The sequence below is a fragment of the Schistocerca piceifrons genome, chromosome X (genome assembly GCF_021461385.2).
Source record: "Schistocerca piceifrons isolate TAMUIC-IGC-003096 chromosome X, iqSchPice1.1, whole genome shotgun sequence".
Lineage (NCBI taxonomy): Eukaryota > Metazoa > Arthropoda > Insecta > Orthoptera > Acrididae > Schistocerca > Schistocerca piceifrons.
Window position 1 is genome coordinate 301,763,074 of NC_060149.1, and position 16,274 is coordinate 301,779,347.

The following is a 16,274-nucleotide window of genomic DNA, read 5'->3' on the forward strand; positions in this document are numbered from 1 at the left end:
TATAATTGATAGTGGAAGCCAGCTTTCAGCGATCTCAGAAGAGGTATTTAAGACATGTAAGAATGTGCTGAACCCAACGAGTCTTGCCACACAAAAGACGAAGGTCAGTGGTGCATTACTTGGAAAGAGTATAGAAATATCTCAACAGACACGTTTAGAATTCGAATGTCAGGGACATCAGTTGACGGCTAGTCCTTTTGTCATTCCTAAACTGTCCACCGATATTATCATTGGTGTGGATTTCCTATCAACGAACAAAGCCATAATCGATTTGGGTCGAGGAGAAGTCACATTAGGAGAGGGTGACAAAATCCATCTTCGTTTCGATGAACAGGCAATCCCAGGGCAGGTACAAAAGAGCTGTCTCAGGACAATCGAGATAGTACTTCGAAACAAGCACAGTTAGTAGAAATACATAAGGAAATAAGCGAGAAATTGCAGGGCATAAAGGTCATAAGTGACGCAGACAAAGAAGGGTTAGACAATGTGCTAGGAAGGAATATTGAAGTTTTTCTCCCCAAGACGGGCTCCATAAAGGGCTATCAATATAAATTTGACGTAAAGAGGCACAAACCGTTTCGAGTACCGCCGTACCCGATTCCGTGGTCGTACCGAGATCGTGCTTTCATCAAACTCCAGCGGATACAGAGGGAGGATGTGATAGAGCCAGCAAAGTCACAATACAACAGCCCCCTCAGGATCGTAGACAAAAGGAACGGGGAAATTCGACTTGTGTTAGATTCCCGGCAGATCAATACGATCATAGTTCCGGAAACCCACAGACCCGAGAGGCTCGATGAGTTGCTGCAGAAATTCAAAGGAGTTTCGGTGTTTTCCTCTCTGGATTTGAAATCCAGCTTCTGGCAAATCAAGTTGGATCCAGAATGTAGAAGATACACGGCGTTCATCGCACTTGGTAGATGCTATCAATTTAAGAGACTCCCCTTTGGCCTGAATATTTCGTCTGCAGCATTTGTAAGAGAATTAGGAACAATTTTGGATGAGGGGTTAAGGGAGAGAATAACATGTTACGTTGATGATATCCTCATTGCAGAAAAGACATGGGAATCTCACAACAATCTTCTAGGAGAAGTGATCTCCAAATTAAGAAAACATGGGGTGACAAAATAGCTCTGAGCACTATGGGACTTAACATCTATGGTCATCAGTCCCCTAGAACTGAGAACTACTTAAACGTAACTAACCTAAGGACATCACACAACACCCAGTCATCACGAGGCAGAGAAAATTTCTGACCCCGCCGGGAATCGAACCCGGGAACCCGGGCGCGGGAAGCGAGAACGCTACCGCACGACCACGAGCTGCGGACCATGGGGTGACGGTAAATATAAAAAAGTCCTGTTTTGGAGGAAGACAAGTACATTTCTTGGGTCATGTCATCTCAGGGGAAGGAATTATGCCAGACCCAGAGCAGATGAGGGCAATCGCAGAATTTGCAACGCCTACCACAAGGAAACAGCTGAGAGGCTTTCTCGGTGTCGTGAATTTTTACAAAAAATTCATATATATATAGGGGCATTGGCGACACCACGACTGTGTCAATTAACCGGAAAGAATGCGGCGTGGGTATGGGACAATGATGCAGAAAGCGAATTCAATATGCTAAAATCAGCTCTGGTAAAGGCTCCGATTCTGTCACATTCTGATCTGGCGCATGACTTCTGTGTGGCCACGGATAGCGCGAAAACTGGGCTAGGCGTAATGGTCTTCCAAGAATATGAAGAAGATGGAGTAAAGATACACAAAACGATCGTGTTCGGGAGTCGGGCGCTGAGTAAAAGCGAAAGGAACTACTCAGTAACCGAACTGGAGGCCCTCGCGATAGTGTGGGGGTTCCAGAAGTTCAAGTACTTTTTACTCGGACGTAAGACACATGTCTATACCGATCATAGAGCTCTGGAGTTCTTACTTACGGCCAAATTAACGCATGGGAGGCTTGCGAGATGGGTTGCTGTCCTCCAGGAATTCAGTTTCACAATAGTCTACGTACCGGAACCCACAAATGTAATAGAGGATGCGCTATCCCGTTCCCCTCTGGGGATAAGCGATTATCAGGCAGAAGAACTGGAATAAGAACATTTCTCCTTGTTCTATCTACGAAAAGTGGCATTTGAAATTTATATCACAGTGACAATGCGTGATATTGGGCGAGAACAAGACAAAGATCCTGTGCTGAGAGGAATAAAAGAAAAGTGGAAAGATAGATCGCAAGCCAGGCTTAGGCAGCATTATCTGTTAAGAGAGGGGGGTCCTGTTTTACAGAAGAAATCCGGGTGAGACGTTGTGGGTCGTGTGTGTGCCAGAGGAAGTAATAAACAAACTCATCTGGAATACACATCTCAGTTATGCTCACTTCGGACCCAGGAAGTGCTTCTTGAAACTAAAAAGCGTCTGTCACTTCATAAACATGGAGAGACGAATACGCAAGGTTCTCGCGGTATGTAAGAAGTGTCAGAAGGCGAAAACAAGTACTGTAGCCATGCAGCCGTCTCTGTACCCCATTATTCCGGAGAAATTAAGACAAACAGCGGCGACGGACTTGATGGGTCCGTTACCAACCACACAAAGGGGTTATAGATACATCATGGTGGTCTTAGAATTAACGTCTAAGTATGTCACCCTGACACCATTGAAAAGAGCAACCGGGACAACGGTGAGCAGGGCGCTACGTAGAGATTTCCTGGCACAGGTAGGGCCAGTAGAGTATATGTTGTCAGACAATGGGCCACAGTACAGGTTAGAGGTATGGAAGAGAACACTTGAAATTCATGGAATTAAACCAGTTTTCATATCCCGCTTCCGCCCCAGTTCTAATCCCTCTGAAAGAACAATGAAGGATTTACGAAACCTTTGCAGATTGTACTGCAGTAAGAAGCACGCCACATGGGACATCTTCATCAAAGATTTCCAGGAAGTAATTAATGAGATACCCCACAGCACCATCCTGTTAGCTCCAATCACGGTACTAAAGAACCGGGCCGCCGTACAGGCTCCGTCAGTTAGTGGAGTTTCCTCCAAGAACACGGCAGCGACATGGGACCGTCGTGGAGAAATCCGTACAAAATATCCGAAGTGCAGGCGAGAAGCGCAAAGCACGAGCGGATAAAGGGGCGCGAGTACGACAATTTGTGGTTGGGGAAAAGGTACTCACTAAGACACACCGACTGTCAAACAAGCAAAAGAAGTTGTGCCACAAATTCTTCGCCGCGTATAGTGGGCCTGTGCGAGTGCGGAGCATAGCGCATGCCAACGCGTTGGAAGTAGAATCCATAGGAACAGGAAAATCACTGGGAGTGCGTCCGATAGCACATGTAAAGGCATTTGTGGAATGATGAACTGCAGATTTTGTACATGGAATTGTAGTAAATATAGGCTTAGAATAAGGATTTTTGTTAAAGTGTCTTGTTTGTGTATATACTGATCTTAGTGGTAGAATGTCTCGTTTACATGTGCCGCTATTTTGCATTTTTATTATTAATAATGATATCTCGCCTCTCGATGTTGTGAAAGTAAAGGGCACTAGAGTATTTTGTAAAGACACATGATTAAAGAATGGAAAACAAGTATTCCTGGGCGTACCCCTAGAAAAAGATAGCTTAGGAACTCTGTAAATCACAGAAAAGTTCCCGTAATTGTATCTCCGTCATTGGAGAACATATTTAAGGTGGCCAGTCCCGTAGGTCGTTACGAGGACGCACCGACGCATCTCGTATGCCTTTGAATACGCAAGTGGTGGACAGCCATGCGAAGTTGCGTGAATTAGCGCACCCAGTTTATGTTAAAATGAACCGGATGTACTCATCTACAGAGCGAACAGCAGTATTGATACGCCAGAAATACTTGTTGATACCAAGATAGTGTAACAACTGCGAGTGTGAGCAGTGAGCTATATTTGTGTTGTGCCATTGTGACATTGCTAATCCGAAACATTTTCATAGGCATTATAAAACCATTCATGACAAAAGGAGAAAACGGGAAGAAAATAGAGGAGAGAAGAAGTGTCGCAATAGAACACGATAAAGGACGCTATCCAAACTTCCAACAAAAAATCTTGGTAAGACTGACACATGTCTAAGTTTGTTGTGTTTTATACATGTTCGCAGGCACAATAAGAGGGACGTCTGCCACTTAGGGAATTCAGAAGAAAAAACAAGATTAGAGATAAAAAGTAGTAAATAGTAGGTATGTAGTCGGGTTGGCCAACACCGTGTTAGTCGTAGGAATTGGTAGTTAGAAATGGTGATGGGATCCTGTCCAGATAATATTGATTCCCTATCCCTTGATTGTGTGTGTGTGTGTGAACGACTGTGAAGCAAGTTGTCTTGTACATTTTTTTATGTTTATGTATAAAAAATGTATGGTACTGATGGTTAAACATGAGCACTTTCCATGTACTAAAATTAGTTGTCTTAGTGTGTTAAGGTGGGGTAACTGAGCAAGAGGGAGTTGAAGCTACGACATCTGGTACACCATACACGAGCTGACAAGGAACGAGGACGACAGCAATGAGGGGAGCACACAGCTGACGATGATGATGGCATGCAGACCACGCCCTGAATCGATGGGCCGGTGGTCAACTCAGCAGCCAAGGAGAGGTGAGATCCAGCACCTCTGTGTACAACAAATAGGTCGGTCCTGGTCTCTGTACACAGTGCGGATCGGGGGCAGCAATGAAGAGGTACAAGAAGGTTTCTACATTTGTTGCTCGCTAAATCAGGTGGAGCGACAGCCTAGCTGACCTTTTGTGCCTAATGACACAAACTTTGAGGGCCTGAGCAAAAAATAGGCTCTTGTCTTATCACGGTCCCTCCCTTGCCCTAAAACGTCTATAGAACGAACAATGACCTGTTGCTGAGCCGCGAGAGGTCGCCGATCATAGATGCACCGATGGTGTCTTGTGCCTGTCGGACAAGATGTCAACAACGAGCTCTTAGGTGAGAGCCATCCTGCCTCAAGAAGATGCTGGCGCCTGTGGCGCCATCTTCGTAATCGACGTTGCTCTCTTCTCAGCCGTTAGCCATCCCTCAACTTGCTAGTCAGAACTATTGTCACTTCCGTTCCTACAAGAAACTTGTGCCGTGTGTGTGAGTGTGTCAGTGTGGGTTCAAATGAATAACATGCGGTTCAACGAACGTACTCATTTGTTCTGTTTATGAATTATGTTATAAGAAGGTTATGATTTTATAAATGTGCCATTTGTTAAAACGTCATATATTTGTCATGCCACGTCTGTTTGTGTTAGAATAAGATTTCATACTTATACCTTGTTACAAATACACAACAGTGGTTGCTCAATACGCAATGATTCTTGTCATTTTGCTTATGTTATATATATATATATATATATATATAAGTACATGTGTGTACACAATCTAGACACTGGACTGGGCCAGACCTTGTTGAATTGTGTAAAGATGACACTTACACCATGCACAATATAAACGTCCAGAGACAGACACAAAAAAAACAGTATTTATAAAATGTCAAAGGGGGCATCACATATAATTTAATGAGAGCAACTACTATCAACTTCACAAAATGTTACACGAATATTGTTCATGTATGTTTTTAGTAATTTAAGTCGAGTAGGGATGGATAACCGAGAGTGAATGGACCTTAAGTTATAATTGCAGGTCTTGCCGTTCAAATGACAAGCACAGAGGTGCTTAAACATGTGTATTTGCCCTTTGCGACGTGTGTCCTTGTAATATAATTGTAGTTTTCTTTTGAGTACTCTGACCAATAATTACCTCAGGAATCGGCAGAGATTAAAGTAAAATTAGACTAAATAATGACCACGTCTTTAACAGTAAATCCAGTCACTGAAGGCGGGTACCATAGGAAGGAGTGGGAGTTTGCATCAGAGAGGAGGCAGTGGTAATCAATCGCCCGTAACTACTCACGCGAACGGATTAAAAATACCAATTATGGATATATTAATTTTGTACCACAGGTGGTAACACCATAGGAGTCATCACCCGTACTACAAAATTGATTTGAAGAGAGGGGCTATGTAAGATGGCAAGAACTATGCCCCTTACATGAAGTCATTAAAGATCACCTAACTCACGTTGAGCGAACAGTAGGGCTGAACAAAATGACTGACAAGGCACAATGCATCTTGTAGAGGGTATAGTATGGAAGTAGTGGAATAATTAATGTCGGGTGAAGGTTTTAAAGTAATTCACACGACATGAAAACTTTGTGGAAACGAGTCGATTTACTGGACGCTAGTTTACCCCAGGGAAGTATTTAGAATTGACCGTGGCCGGATGGGGAACGGCGAAGGGAAGCGACAATAGGCAGCTTAGGGCGGCTCAAGCTCTGAGAAAGCAGTAACGCGGCGCGGCCTCCAGCCGCCTTAAGGGGCTCCGGAAAGGCTCAAAATCATGAAAAGTTCAATTTTTACTTTTTTGCGTTTTCTGAATCTGCAGAGTATTACCTTTTAATAGATATATAATTTATTCAATTCCGAAGACTACAACTATTTTTAAATTTTTTTTGAAATGTGTTCTACATGGGCGTGACCCACTGTGGGGCTGTTAAACTGCTGTCAAATGGTGTTATTATTAACGTCCGTGTTCATCAGGTACATTTTAGTGATGTGAGATAAAGTATGTGTTGTGGCTAACCTGTGATGGTTCAATATATATCGCTGGTGTGATTGTCGATTGTTTCATGTTTATTTACTCTGTCGTTATCTCGAAAATATTCGTAATTAATTCTGTTTCTTGAGTCTCTGTTTTGTTGAAGTATAATAATGAGTAAAAGTAAAGTTATTAGAAATCCTCTGAAGGCTATTAAGAAAAGGAGAAATGTTGGAAAGCCAAAGGTATGTGTTATTACTGTAAACAATAAAGACGATAACCAAGTGAGTGAACCTAACCTCTCAAGTACACCTGCCCATAGCAGTCAAAGTGGGAAAGAAAATACTTCACGGAAGAAGCTTGGTTCAATGAGTGAAAACTATGAATGTTTTATGCGCGAATCGGATGTGAATGAAATATTTGATATGTCGGTTCTCAAAGGAATTTTTTCAAACTGTGTAAGATGTATTCATTGTAGTGAAGTTGGTCTGGAACTCTCCATAATAAAGCACGTAGGACTTGCTAGTGAAATACCACTGAAATGTGATAAGTGTTCATACATGACCACCTTTTGGAACAGTGTTGCAGTAACTGCAACTGAAGAAACTGGTAGCAAAATCTACGAACACAACAACGAGCGATGTTTGCTTTAGACAAGGAACGCCTTCGGGCTGCAGAAAGGGCTGTAAAGAGTCTAGAAATACAAGCAAGAGCAAACAGGAGGAGGAACAAGAGGAAGCTGGAGGAGGAGTTTGCAGAGGATGAAGATAATCCATCCTATGGACCTGGAATGCACTAAAAAGTTAATCCAATCTTTGTCGCTCGATTCCCAAAACTTTTATTTTCTCATACTAATTACATGTTTTCTAAGGATCTTCCAAGCATATTTGTTTCAAACTTTCAGTAAATGTTACACAGTACCTTCTGCATAATTTAACACAGCCTTTTCCCAAAAAACTGTATATTTTTGAATATATAAATAAAAAATTGCAAAAAAATGTTGTGAATTTTCATTACAATTGAAAAAAAATCATCTTTAATAACTTAACTAAAATTTTGTAAAATCCCTGCGTTAAATTGTAGCCCATATTTCAATAAATAATCTGTAAAAAGTTCAACTTCCTACCTCAAATACTTTGTGAGGAAAGATGTAATTTATAAGCGTTATTTTAACATTGCAAGTATAGGGCGTTCCGGAGCCCCTTAAGATGAGTGACAGCATGGGTGGTTGACCCCGACCCCATGCTGATGTACCGGGAAACAGACAGAGAACTTTACGCCTGTTGATAAATGTCCGTCATCCCGTTTTCTGTGAAACATGCGAGAAAGCCGCGCAAAGCTACTGTGGAGTGGTCAACAGAGGTCAAAATATGCGTGTTCGTGACTATAGCAACTTCACGGTGAATTCAGCTATGTACTGAGCAAGATAGCAAGGAGTGAATAGACGAGTGCAGCCTTGCAGCACCACAAGGTCGGCCGACGTCCACACAATGACGCCGCTCCGCCATGCTGTATTCGGTGATATTGCGCCCACTCCAGCCACTGATTAATTTGTTGGATCACATCGGCAAAGTTTCCACGAGGGTTTCATGGGCCGTGTACTGTAGAATTCTTCTCGCACTTTGCATTATGCCTGGGTCAGTCGATAGGCATTACTTTTGAGTTATCGAGCTTTACTCCACGCAAACGCAATTTATTACCACTGCCTGGTAGGAGAGTCATGTAATGTGATGATTGAAGGTCGTGAGTTAAAATAAATTTGTGATAATCGACTGCATCTGTTTTCAATCAAGTAGTTGAAATTCCAAGTCACTTTCTTAATTAATTTTATGTTCAACATTTGCATCTGGTGTTCAATAGCTGCATATAACATCAATGTGCACCCCTTTTTAATAAAAAGTCATCAATTCTGAATCAATTAATGTCAACCCTGCCACCGCAGTTCAATCAGGAGTCAGAGGGCCTTATTACTTTCTTTGCGTCATCCGATATTGCAGCAGTTTTGCACCCTCTGTTGATCTGTTAGTCAATTAGCGGGGGGAACACATGCCAAAACCAGATAAGTGACGGGTGGGGTGTTACAGTATATCAGGTGGAAGATTGTTAACATATATGAGGAGCAATGATGCACCTAAAGTTGGGGAACCCCATACGTGATTTATCCCCCTGGGAAGAATCTCCCCTGGTTGCACTCTTGAATTACTAAGTAGTACTCCATGCATTCTTTTCGTTAGATATGACGTTATCCATTGGTTGGTTATAGCATCAACCCCACAAAACCTCAGATTTTTTCGGAGAATATTATGATTCACACAGTCAGTGCCTTAGATAGGTCACAGAAAACAACATCTGCTGCTGTTTTGTTATTTAATGCTTGTAATATTTGATGAGAGGAAGTACAAGTCGCATCCTCACTAGAGCAACTCTCCTGAAATCCACACTGATTTAGTGAGGATATTACTGTTGCACAGGTGGGATACTGCTCTAAAATACGTCACCTTCTTAAAAATTATGGAAATGATGTCAGTAGCGAAACAGGTCGGTAATGGTGGTGGTAAGTTCGTGTGCGACCAAACTGCTGAGGTCATCGATCCAAACAGGTCGGTAGTTATTGACATCTCTCCTATCATCTTTCTTATGGAGATGTTTAACAGTGACATATTTCAGTCTTTCGGGAAAAGTGCCTCGAGTTAATACGCATTACCTATTTCGGATTAAAAGCCGATTGCAGCAGGAAACTAGCCCTGTTGCTTTGTGCGTCTCGTAGCACCCACTCCTCGTACTGTCTGCCAGTATTATCGAACTATGCAATCTCCAATGGGCTATGATTCTAGGCTTCGCTATTATGATCTAAAATGCCATGCAGGTGTGTCAGTATTTCATTATGTCGAGCTTGTGGTGTTTAACAGTGTACTTGAGTTTGCCAGTCACATTCATGTGACCACCACATGTTTTCGACGATAACGTTCAATAACCACTAACAGACGACAGGTGGCAGCACTAGCAGTGAAGGGAGGGGGAGGGGGATGGGGGACACGGAAAACAGTGCAGTCGTAGTCAACTGGTTCAAATGGCTCTGAGCACTATGGGACTTAACATGTGAGGTAAGCCGCCCGGCGTGGCCGAGCGGTTCTAGGCGCTTCAGTCTGGAACCACGCGACCGCTACGGTCGCAGGTTCGAATCCTGCCTCGGGCATGGAAGTGTGTGATGTCCTTAGGTTAGTTAGGTTTAAGTAGTTCTAAGTTCTAGGAAACTGATGACCTCAGATGTTAAGTCCCATAGTGCTCAGAGCCATTTGAACCATCTGAGGTCATCAGACCCCTAGACTTAGAACTACTTAAACCTAACTAACCTAAGGACATCTCACACATCCATGCCCGAGGCAGGATTCGAACCTGCGACCGTAGCAGCAGCGCGGATCCGGACTGAAGTGCCTATAATCGCTCGGCCACAGTGGCCGGCGCAGTCGTTGTCATAATGCGGAAACGGAGCGATTCATCTGATGTCCAAAAGGGCATGATCATTGAATTGCGAGCCAAGAATGGAAGCATTTCCGAAACGGCTACGTTTGTAAACTTTTCGCTTGCCGTCATGATTAAAGTATGCCACGCATGGCAAAATGGAGCCATCCAAAAACGATTCCGAGGCCACTGTGGTGTACCAGGTGGCATAGATAGCAGAGGTGATCGACGGTTGTGGAGATGTCTTCTGGTTGCAGCGTACGGGCCTCCGCATCAAGCACCTGTTTCATGCACCCATGCTAACTACTATTCATCGGCGACGAAGGCTGGAATTTGCACGCCAATGCCGCAACTGGATGTCCACTCAACAGGTGTCCTTTTCAAATGAATCACGTTTTATGCTCAACCAGGCAGATGGCCGCTGAAACGTCTGAAAGCAAACACACCGACAATCGTCGGAAGGATTCAGGCCGGAGGAGGGAGTGTTATGGTCTTAGGAATGTTTTCATGGCATTCTCTGGATGATGTCGTCGTTCTGGAAGACACAGTGGATCAACACAAATATGCGTCTATTCTTGGGTACCATGTCAGACCCCTACATGAAGCTTGTTTTTCCTCGGTACGATGGCATCCACCAGCAGGACAATGCAATGTGTCACGCTGCTCACAGTGTACGTGTGTGGTTCGAAGAGCACAAGGATGAGTTTACCGTAACCCCTTGTGCACCAAATTCCCCGGATTTAAACCCAATCGAGAACCTGTGGGATCACCTCGATAAGGCTGTATGTGCCAGCAGAGGAACCTAGCGCAGCTGGCTACACACAGTAGTCGGCATTGCTCCACAGCTCTGTCGGTACCTTTCAGAACCTCTTTGACTCTTGCACGTTTTGCAGCGCGGACCGCTGCAAAATTTGTTTATACAGGCTGTTAACAGGTGGTGCATCGTGGCTGATGAGGGTATTATCTACTGTGTATTGTTGTAGCCTGTGGTGTTCATTTGTACACTGGTTGCTCTAGATAATTTCAGTTTTGAACCTTACTGTGTAGCAAGTCCTTTTAATGAAACGTTTTATGCTTCTGTAATGGGCATTCCCCATGGGTTTACCCCTCTTCTCGGCGCTACTTCTTGGTACACTTCTTACGCCTTTTTTTTACCACCTCACATTCGCAGAAATAATGTGAAGCCATAAAAAACCTCAACACTTAAACAAACACAAGTTGTTCTTAACAGCGCACTATTTGAGCAATGGAAATTCCCAGAACCAACTACAGGTGACCTAGCTTGTCAGTTAAGAGATGCTTACACTTCTTGCCAATGATCGGCAGCCCATTGAAATCTAATTATGTGCTCGAAACCAACCATATACCTTCTATACCGCTATCCTCTCTCCAAACACCACCCAGTTACATAAACTCACGCACCCAATTAAAACAGAGTTTGGCTAACTTACTGCTACGGAAGTCTGACACGTTTGGCGATAAACAAAGTAACAGTTCAACACTGTATTTGGTACAAATGTATCATGGACTCCGTAACACGGTAACTATGGACGTGAACTGATATACAAAAGATCACCTGTGGATATGGATTACATTTTGTGGGAGACATTGTTTATACTTTACATAGACGGCAGACTAGGATACACTCAAAATTTGATTTTTTGTTATTCTTCTCCTTCCGTGTACTTCCGTTTATTCATGGATAAATGACGTGAAATGAAGATACGGAATTTGGTAGGAAGTGGGCTCTGTGTGTATTGTGTGTCTATCAAACCGGGGACCTAGAAACGACGGAGAAGCCTCGTCCTGTCGTATCCCTCAGTGGTTCACAACCCCACAACAAGCCACAGCAGTCCACTCACACCACCGCCGCCCCACACGAAACCCAGGGTTATTGTACGGTCCGCCCCCCATTGGACACCCCCCTCTACCCGCCCCCCCCCCCCCGGGAACGTCTCATACCACACAAGTGTAACGCCAATGTTTGCGTGGTAGAGTAGTTATGATGTACGCGTACGTGCCGGGCGGATTCGTGCCGGTGACTGGCACGCCTTCCGACTGGGGAAGCAGCTTGTTAGACCGCGCGGATAGCCGGGCGGGCTAAGTGGACCCTGACTTCGACATGTGCCCAGCAACTTCCAGAGACTGGGAGACAGTGCTGGCGTGAACCAGCGGGTACTGCGTCTCGATCCACCAACAGCAAAGACTCAGGCACGGTTCTACATTTCCACCCAAAAAGTGAATATACGATTTGCGAATAAACTCAAGCCTGCGTTCAAGAAACACTGCGTTTGGGCATTTAACCCTCCCGCAGAGTGTCTCCCAGAAGCTACGGAGAATGATGTGAATGTGCGAAGTGGGGTCTTGCGTTCCGGATAAAACGAGGAGAACTGTCAGGGTAGCGTCAGGGTCGATAGCCGAATACAAGTCTCGTAAACCAACTTTGGCAAGTACACCATAGTAATGTACCACGCAAAATGTGAGACACATTCGTTAGTCGAAAGAACTCTGTTTCGCTAGAATAACATAAATTTATATCCCACTCTGCTAACTGTCCTGAGTATATTTCAGGGTTTAACGTTTCGTCGACATCGATGTCATTCTCACAGAACAAATTCATATATAAATCTTGAATTTCTTTAAGACGTGTGATAATTGTTTGCTAAGAGTTTGGCTCTGAGCACCATGGGACTTAACTTCTGAGGTCATCAGTCCCCTAGAACTTAGAACTACTTAAACCTAACGACATCACACACATCCATGCCCGAGGCAGGATTCGAACCTGCGATCGTAGCGGCCGCGCGGTTCCAGACTGTAGCGTCTAGAACCGCTCAGCCACCCCGGCCGGCTGCTAAGAGTTTATTCATTTTTCTACAATAGTAACTGAAACAGTTCTCTCTGGCACTCAACGTAATATATTTAGTACTCCATTTCGAACAATCATTTTATGTTGCATTTAGACAATACGAACAGTAAAGAGAAGCCCAAATTAGAAATTTAATCTTTCACGATAATGGAGACAATAAGTTTAAATATAGACCACAACACTCTGCACTGATCTTTTTTAACTAAAACCTCTATTTTTGTTTTGTATATAGAAATTAAGTGAATTTGTCATGAAATGTAGAGTCGTTGAACACTGTAGTGGTGTATTACACACATTCCTATAGGAGCAGCCCGAGAAGAAACTCATCCACCCAGTTTGTGGGGACTTGCCAATTAACGTGGTATCAGGAAGATATTGCAACTTTAATTTTACGCGTCTATTGAAGCATGGCAGAAGAAAGTATTAAGTGTTAAGAAAAAATTATCTGGTTCTCTAGATATTAAACTCAGATCTTCAAAATTTTAAACATTTTCCTGCTATCGGTTTTCAAAATAGTAAAAACTTTCTCAGTTTTCATGGTACTGAAATGTAATGCACCTATACGCTCCAAACAAGTGGAATGATAGAAAATAATGGAACGTGATTTGTTGCTGAAACATAGGAGCTATGTTGAGGTGCAATGTATGATATATGTGTTTCTGATAACCACAGGAAAAAGGGGCATGGAAAGAATCTTTGTGCGTGAAAAACGTATTGTTTCTGCACAACGCAATATATCACCCGTCGCTTTCGCAGCTAGAAAGATTATGTCTGTCGTTTATGACAACTGCATATAAATTCATGTACGAAGAACACTGTAGCTACAAAGGCCCAACGGCACTAACCGGCCGCCGTGTCTTCCTCAGCCTACAGGCGTCACTGGATGCGGATATGGAGGAGCATGTGGTCAACACACCGCCCTCCCGACCGTGTGTCAGTTTACGAGACCGGAGCCGCTACTTCTCAATCAAGTAGCTCCTCAGTTTGCCTCACAAGGGCAGAATACACCCCGCTTGCCAACAGCTCTCGGGAGACCGGATAGTCACCCAACCAAGTGCTAGCCCAGCCCGACATTGCTTAACTTCGGTGATCTGACGGGAACCGGTGTTACCACTGCGGCAAGCCCGGTGCCACTGTAGTATTTGCTAGCCGGAAAATAGTATAGTGGTTGTGGCGAAACTGTGTGCAAGTAACAGGACGCTTCGAATTCACACTTTATCCAAATAGGCAGGCAAAGCTCTGTACGTTTACTGCTAGACGGTTTCTGAGTCTCCAACAGCATTAAAACGCGCGTTCTATGCACAAGGCGTTGAAGTATGCAAGGAAATGCTCTCCACAACTGCGTTCTAGTAATGGGAACTTTACATAAGGTAATCACTTACTGAGAGGTACGATTAAGGTCGATATAAAGCTAAAAAGCAGCTTCCAAGGTCGCAGCATGATCCCTGATACTATCTTATTGATGGATCACATACAGTGAACGCAGAGATTAACTGCTAAGCCTCATCAGTGGAGAAAAGACAGACTTAAGTCTTACTGACAAAAGTGCCGTAAATTAAACCTATTTCCTATTGTGATTTTACGTCCAGAGGTCCAATAAAATCCGTTAATACACTGCCTGACAAAAAAGACGTAACTTCGTACGCGTACACGCCATCGGCTGATATGTACATGATTAGAGTTCTCTCTGACAGGTACAATGGACACCACAAGGCATCACTTTTGTCCGTATATATTGTTGTTACCGGGCCTCGTAGGGCACACAAGGGTTGTGAACAGCGTCGGATATTGAAATGGTTCAAATGGCTCTGAGCACTTTGGGCCTTAACATCTGAGGTCATCAGTCCCCTAGAACTTAGAACTACTTAAACCTAACTAACCGAAAGACATCACACACATCCATGCCCAAGGCAGGGTTCGAACCTGAGACCGTAGCGGTCGCGCGGTTCCAGACTGAAGCGCCTAGAACCGCTCGGCCACACCGGCCGGATCGGATATTGACTGATCACTGCGAAGGACACAGAGTTTCCTGGTACTCGTCTGAGAGAGTGTTATCAGCACGTGGCAGATTTTGAAAGGGGCCTCATTGTATGTGTCTCCACTCGGCCGGCTGCTCGAGCAGTGCAATATCCAGAGTTGTGGGGCCTTCGGATGTGACAGTGGCCCGAAGATTGGACTGCATGGGAACAGGAGGGCAAGCATAGTCATCGCCAAGATTCCGCTGTATCACATCAGACCACCACAAGGAAGGGTCGCCGTATTGGGCACCAACTACAGCGTAGCCCCTACACGTCAGAGCCTGCTATCTGGGAACAAGTGAGGTACTCCCTGCAACTTTCTCTGTCATCCCGCACCGTTGGTCGATGACTAGGGAATTATCGTCCCATGCGTAGGCTCCCGTTCACACCACGACACAAACGGCTGCGTTTAGAGTGGTGTCACGACTGGGCAGCATGGACTGCTGACGAATGGCGTCGCACTGTTTTCAGCGATGAATCGTGGTTCTCCCCTATCCCCGACGACAATAGTCGGCATGTATGGCGGCGACGTGGGGACGGATCCCATTATTCCTAGCGTCATGACCTAGGGAGTCGTGGCATATGACTTCAGATCACGGCTGGTAACGATTGAACGAAATCTGACGTCACATCGGCGCGTCAAGGACATCTTGCATCCTCGTGTGTTACCTCTCTTGCGACAATATTATGGTGCCATATTTCAAAAGGACAACGCTCGTCTACACGTGGCACGTGTGCCTATGACTTGTCTTCGCGATGTTTCAGTGTCTAGGATATCAAGGTCCAGTTACAACCTTTGTAGATCAACTTGTCTCAAGAGAGGATTCAACGGCTTTATGACAACCTTCCCAACGTAATCAGTGCACACATCCAGGTCAAAGAGGATGCATTGTTATACCGATAAGTGGGCTCATACTGTCAAGTTCTTTGCAAATTTAATTGATATTGTAATCAGTGAAATAACATCACATTGGTGAAGTTGCATTTCGTTCCCTTCTCTCCTTTTGGGTGATTCTTTCATGCAATGTTTCTAGAGAACGACATTTCTTCTGGCTCCCTCAAATTTACTATCTCATCCATGATGAACTGTGTCGTCATGGTTGAGACTGATAATCTGGAAGAAAATCAACGATATTTGAGTCATTCGCAAGTTTTCATTCACAATTAGGTTACACCATATGGACCTCGCTGCAGTTCTAAAACTCGTAAACTAGGGATACCATTTCACGTTTATGGCCGTCGAAAGTGTGTGGAAAGCCTTTATCACAAAACTGTTCTTAGAGAAAAGTACTACTATCTACATGAAGCCGCTTGGTGGTT